The sequence below is a fragment of the Aotus nancymaae genome, unplaced genomic scaffold, assembly GCF_030222135.1.
Source record: "Aotus nancymaae isolate 86718 unplaced genomic scaffold, 86718_ANA_hifiasm-v0.15.2.pri h1tg000051l, whole genome shotgun sequence".
Classification (NCBI taxonomy): Eukaryota; Metazoa; Chordata; class Mammalia; order Primates; family Aotidae; genus Aotus; species Aotus nancymaae.
The window spans coordinates 11,036,748-11,043,493 of record NW_026988465.1 but is presented as its reverse complement, the minus strand read 5'-3'; the positions used below and the strand labels follow the sequence as shown (position 1 = coordinate 11,043,493).

General features: G+C 41.2%; 1 pseudogene; it reads right to left on the bottom strand.

The window, feature by feature from the left end:
• Positions 1-5,773: 5,773 nt before the first annotated feature.
• On the bottom strand, positions 5,774-5,841 carry LOC135269342 (U7 small nuclear RNA; annotated as a pseudogene).
• Between the last annotated feature and the right edge of the window lie 905 nt (positions 5,842-6,746).

Below are 6,746 nucleotides of genomic sequence, written 5' to 3'. Positions count from 1 at the left end.
GCAGGCATCTTCCATGGAATGACTTAGGGTAAGCCAGAGAAAAAAATGAGGGAAGAAGACAGCCCTGATGATAACTAGAGCCTCCCTTTACCTTGGATGCTAATGTTTTCACCCTGGGGTCAGGAGCAGGGTGGTTACAATGGCATAGAATATGGCCCTTTCTCCAGTGTTTGGGCTGCTCTGGCCCCCTTTCTGTCCAACATCACTATGCCCAGAGGTGGGCATGGGAAAATGGGAAGCTACATGGAGGGTAACCGACTGGCTTTTTGCTAAACAGGGCCTTGTACAGAGGAAATTGAAGCTTCTGTGCTGGCGGAGGTGAGTGTAACCCTTGCTTTCTCCTTTGAGTGGGCCACACTCAAGTCATTCCGTGCCAAGCCCGTGGTTTCACAGTAACAGTGATTTTGGACTCCAGGGTCCCTGTGTAGACCAGCCACCAGAATTCCTTGCCCCCAAGCTCCACTGCCTTTTCTTTTTGGGCACAAGCCAGCTCACCCACTCATGGCCAAAATCTCCAAAGTTTTCCTCTCACTTTTGTCATGACCTCCGAGACACCTCTGCTCTCCCTTACTGCCTCACCTTTCTCACTTCCCATCCTTCCTTGAAGTTTTGCCCTCAATGGTTCTTCCTCCAGCTGGAGCCTCTAGATCCTCTGCTTTACTCTTTGGGTCGAGGCATGAGGTTGCTTCTTCAGGAGCTCCAGAGGCCCCTTTATGAAGTCCTCCCTACTAGTTTCTTCTCTGTGTAGTCTATAAGCATATGTGGAGCACCTAGTGTGTGTCGGGCCTTTAGCCAAGGATCAGGCCCTGGCTTAACCTTTGTGTCATGGATCTTAGTTCACTCATATATAGAAGGTCTAATGCCAACAGCCTAAAGCGGAGGTCAAGCCCCTGTAACCCCAACAGAGGCAGGAAAGTCACAAAGGTGGGGTTTACCAGTGCTATCAGTCAGCTACAGATGCCATAACAAAATACCACATACTGAATGGCTTAAAACAGTGAAACTCATTTCTTCACAGTTCTGGAGGCTGGAAATCCAAGAGCAAAATGTCAGTAGGTTTGCTTTCTCCTGAGGCTTCTTTCCTTAACTTGTAAATAACCCCCTTCCCTTTATCCTCATATGACCTTTTTTATGGGTGTGCACATCCCTGGGTTTCTTCCTCTTCTTTTTTTATTTTTTTGTGACTGGGTCTCGCTCTGTCTCCCAGGCTGGAGTGCAATGGCACAATCTCAGCTTGTTGCAACCTCTACCTTTTGGGTTCAAGTGATTCTCCTGTCTCAACCTCCTGAGTAGCTGGGATTACAGGCGTGGGCCACCATGTCCGGCTAATGTTTGTATTTTTAGTTGAGACGAGGGTTCACCATGTTGGTCAGGCTGGTCTCGAACTCTTGACCTTGTGATCCGCCTGCTTCAGCCTCCCAAAGTGCTGGGATTACAGGTGTGAGCCACCGTGCCCGGCCTCTTCCTCTTCTTATGAGGACACCAGTGCTATTGGATTAGGGCTCAGCCTTATGACCTCATTTAATTTTAATTACCCCTTTAAAGGCCTTATCTGCAAATATAGCCACAGTGGGAATTAGGACTTCAACATATGAATTTTGGGGAGAATAATTCAGTCCATCACACCAGTGAAGAAGGTTTTGTCTGCAAGTAGCAGAAACTTGACTCCTGTGTTGAGTTGTCCAGAAGAAGAGGGTATCCACTGTTTGTTCAGGAACCCAGCAGGTTTATTAAGAAACCAGACTCAAAAGAGACCACTGAAATTATCCTCAGTTATGTGCAAAGATCCAAATACAATGATTCTCAAGTCCAGAAATTGTTTTAAGACTTTGTGCATCTATTCTGCCCATGTCACTTAACATTTGTGAGAACCAGCAGCAAAGAACATTAAACCAGGCTATATGAGTGCAGGGTACACAGGGGTCTTTTACTTTATCATCACTGGAAATGACACTGACATCACTTTCTTAGTTCATTAATTCAGAACACAGTTAATGAACCCCTTGCATTTTCAAGGCCTTGAGTTAGGAACTTTCAAAGTCATCAATATGAATCAGAAATTAGAATGTCTCCATCTTGTTTTGTGAACTTCAGAGCAAGGATTTAGCCACTTTTGCCCACAGTGAGAGGAGAATTCTCAAAATTCAGATGTTCAAGAAAATATATGTAAGTAATAAATAAATAAATAAACCAACAGTGGCATGCCTTAGAATCAGGTAGTAATCAACCACACAGTTACTTATAGTGAAGATTCACACTTCCGGGGACACCAGAAAAAATGGTTTCTACTCCTTTTTACTGTTTAGTGGTTTTGGTTTTTTGTTTTTACGGTTTTTTTGCCTCCCTATTTTGTTGACTTGTGCAGCTTTCAGCACTTTCTCCACTTCTCTCTAAGATTTTCCATCTTGCTTTTTATGGAGCTTGATGCCTCTCTCTTTCCCTTTTCCCCCCCATTTGTCTTTGCTTTTAGTTCCTGGCTCCTGCATGTAATTCTTCCTCCTCCCCACCATGTCTCCACCTTTTCCCACTAAGGCCTTGAGAGATGCAGATTTCTTCTGCACCCAGACCCTGGGTGGATGTTTTAAACTTATCTTAGGAAGTTACTTATTTCACATATAGCTGCTTCAAGTGAGAACCAAAAGCACTCTTTATAGGCGGGATCTGGGAGGCTGCAGAGCAGAAGGCTGCTCCTGAAAGTGGAGCAGGAGCACTGGGCATTCCCTTTGAAGAAAGCAGAATTATTTTATCTCAGAGCAGAGTCCAATTTTATGAGCACATGGAAAGTTAGAGTGAAGCAGATCAAACCTCAGCCAATGCCTTTAATGACTGCATCCTCCCTCACGAGGGCCATATTCTTGGGATGGATCTGATTGTATATGTGTGTATAAAATAGACAAGGGTACACTCTTGTACCCTCACTGGCCAATTTCATGTTTTTGAACCATGAGATCCCTTGCTGTTGAAGTTGGGTCCCTGTGGGCTCTGTAACACCTTCTACCCATAGGGGCAGAATTCATGGAGTTCCACTGAGGAATTAAATTAACTCTGTCATCCATAAAAGCCAACAATCCAATCCATCCTCAAACCTCTGCATTTTTGAAGAACATAAAATGTGAACACGTGCAAGAAGATTCGAGACCAAGTGGACAAGAGGTAAATGGCTGGATAAGTTAAAGTTTTTTTCCCAACAATGATTGTTATGCTATTTTGATAAGGAGGTTTTTAATAAATTCCGGCAATTAAAGAAATTTAGCAGTCTTGGAACAGTAAGCCTTTGAGAATGAACATAGTCTTTATATAAGAAGCTCAGCTAACTAAGGGATATACTTGGCAGTATTGCCATCAGCAGAGTGGGGGATTTTTTTAATAGTAAATAACAATGGTTTGTAAAATTTGCATCTCAAGCAAACACACAATCACCTGGCCAGGAAGCTGTGCTTAAGTATGAGGTGGATATAGAGCTGCCTGTAACTAACAAGCCGTTTCCAGGAATTCCTTAAGACCAAATGTGACCTGGTAAAGAAGTGTGGCTAATAGTCCCAATATCACAACTGTTTATAGGGCCAGGGTCCAAACAAATCCAAATCAGGAAACAGGAAACAGTCATGGAGGAAGGTAAAGGAGGAGCAGGCACATCACATGGTCAGAGCAGGAGCAAGAGGGGCAGGAGGTGCCATGTGCCACACACTTTTAGACAAGAGAACTCTATCAGCAGAGCAGCATCAAAAGGGGAAATCTGCTCCCATGATCCAATCACCTCCCACCAGGCCCCACCTCCAACATTGGGGGTTGCAATTTGACAAGAGGTTTGGACAAGGACACAAATCCAAACCATAGCAGGTAGATCGAGGAGCTCAAATTATGTCGGTAAAATAGAAGTAAAATCCCTTGGTCTTGCTTTCTCTTGTGTTGACTTCATTCTCAATAAACTTTTTACGCTTGAACTATGTCTGAGATGGTCATTAGAAAGCATAGTTTACCTTCTATCAGATTAGTAAACCCATTTAAAAAACTCCTTTTTCTAAATTATTCCAGAAAAAGTCCTGGGCTCTCCTTCTGGCTTAACAAAGCACATAATCCTTTTCCAATCACAAAGAGCAAGGGTGTGAAGTACTATCATTGAGCTTCCTTATTGCCAGAGGTGGGAAAGTTGAATGAAAGGAAAGGAAAGTCAAAGGAAGAGGAAAAACGAAAGTCATAGGAAGAGGCAAAGAATGCTGAGTAGCAAAGAATGATAGATACCTACAATTTTAGCCTGGAGCTCTTGACCTGGCTTTGGCAAAGGAAGAGTACATCTTTATTTTTAAATACATATACACAAAATATATACACATAAAAATAATATAAATATATATAACATATATGTGTGCATGCAAATGTGATAAATATATATATTTATTTCATAGCAAATGCTGTCAGCTACCTAAAAAGCGAGCTCTACACAGGAAGGGAATATTTTTTATCTGTTTTGTTCACTGCTGCATCACCGTTATTTATAACAGTGTCATGTACATAGTGGGTCCCCCAAAATAGCTGATGAATAAATGAGTATGGAAATCCATGCACATGGAGAGGAAAGCCCAGGCGGAGAGTGTGTGTGAGTGGAGACTGAGTATATACCACAGGCTGCCCCACAAGATAGAGGGTATTACTGATGCTCTCCTAACATCTGCCCATGACTAGTGATGGATTTAAAGTCTCCAGACATGTGATAAATACTATGTACTCCAAAAACATGGCTTCTTTGACGATCTTGCTAATAATTTCACCTTCAGGGAGTAATAGAAGTTGTATCTCTTAGAATTGTCTCTCACCAACCAGTGAGAACCATTTAGGATTGAATATGAAAGAGATAAAAAGCTGAAGAAAGTGGCCAGACCAGCCATGGTGGCTCACATCTGTAATCCCAGCACTTTGGGAGGCTGAGTTGGGAGGACTGCTTGAGCCCAGGAGCTGGAGGCAAGCCTGGACAACATCATGAGACACTGTTTCTACAAAAAATTAGCCAGGGATGGTGGCATGCACCTGCGGTTTTGGCTACTTAAGAGGCTGCAGTGGGAGAATCACTCGAGCCCAGGAGACTGAGGCTGTAATGAGCCAAGGTTGCACCACTGCACTCCAACTTGAGGGACAGAGCAAGATCCTCTCAGAAAGAAGAGAGAGAGAGAGAGAGAGAGAGGAAGCAAGGGAGGAAGGGAAGAAGGGAGGAAGGGAGGAGGGAAGGAAGGAAGGGAGGGAGGGAGGGGCCATAGGATCCAAGTTTTAAGAATATTGGTAAACATGAACTTTGGATATGTGTTTCTAAAAATGCAGACATAGCAATTCAAAATTTCATATGGGCCAATAAAAAAGATTTATTTCAGAAAATGTGAATAAGAAGAACAATGAATGGGAAATATATATACCAGATATTAAAATACAGCAGTCTCTCAGTGTCCGTGGGAGACTGGTTCCAGGACTCCCATGGATATTAAGATCCACAGATGCTCAAGTCCCTGATATAAAATAGCATCATGTTTACATATAACCTGTGCACATCCTCCCATAGACTCTAAATCATCTCTAGCTTACTTATAATACTAATACAATGTAAATGGTATATAATTAGTTGTTATACTGCATTGTTTTTTAAATTTGTATATTTTCATCATTGCATTGTTATTTTTATTGTGTTTTTTTCATGAATGTTTTCAATTTGAGGTTAGTTGAATCTGCAGATGCAGAATCTGTGAATACAGAGGGCCCACTGTACATATTCTTTTTGAGGGGTGAAGATGGTTTCCAGTGAAAACTGTAAACCCTGAACCCTGCTAGATAAATTCTAAAAGAGCTGTCACACTCAACTCTACATTCTACAACGGCAGTAACTAAACAGTATGACACTGCCTCAAAATAGACAGACAAATCTATGGAACAAAATAAAGAGTCCAGAAATAAATTGAAACACACCTGGGAATGTAATACATTATATAGATGACATCCCAAATGGTAAAGAGAAAAGTGGATTATTTGATCAGTGGTGTTGGATCAACACAAAAGCCATCTTGAAAAAATAAATCTGGTTCCATGCCTCACACATTACACCTGGATAAATTCCAAAGGTAAGAAATCAAAACCCCAAAGTAGTCGAAGAAAGCGTGAGAGGATATTTAGTAAGTTGAGAATGGGAACAACTTTTCCAACATAAGATTCAGAAGTTATAAAAAAAAGATAGATTAATAAAATTCTCTCATGAAAACATAAAATGAAAATTCTCTGTGCAATAAACATTACAAGCAAAGTCAAAAAGACAAATGAAAAATCAGGAAAAAATATAGTTCTTCCATCACAGACAAAGACCTAATTTCCCCACTATGCATGTTATCATGCAAATTAAATTTTTTAAGATGGTCAATCCATTTAAAAATAAGTAAAGGATATAAACAGTTCATAGAAAAGTAAATATAACAAGCCTCTTTAAAATATGAAAAATATTCACAGCTCTCATAAAAAAAATACAAGTTAAAACTACCCTGAAATACTATTTTTTGCTGCTGAAATTGGCAAAGATCCAAAATCCCAATAACATACTCAGTTGGTGAGCCTTAGAGTAAAGGGAACTCATTTATCACTGGAGGGGAAATAAATTGGATGGCCGCAAAGGTCAATATGGCAATATCTATTAAAATTACAAATGTGCCTGCCCTTCGACCTGGCAATTCATTTCACAGCCTTTATCCTACAGTTGTACCCACACATATGCAAAA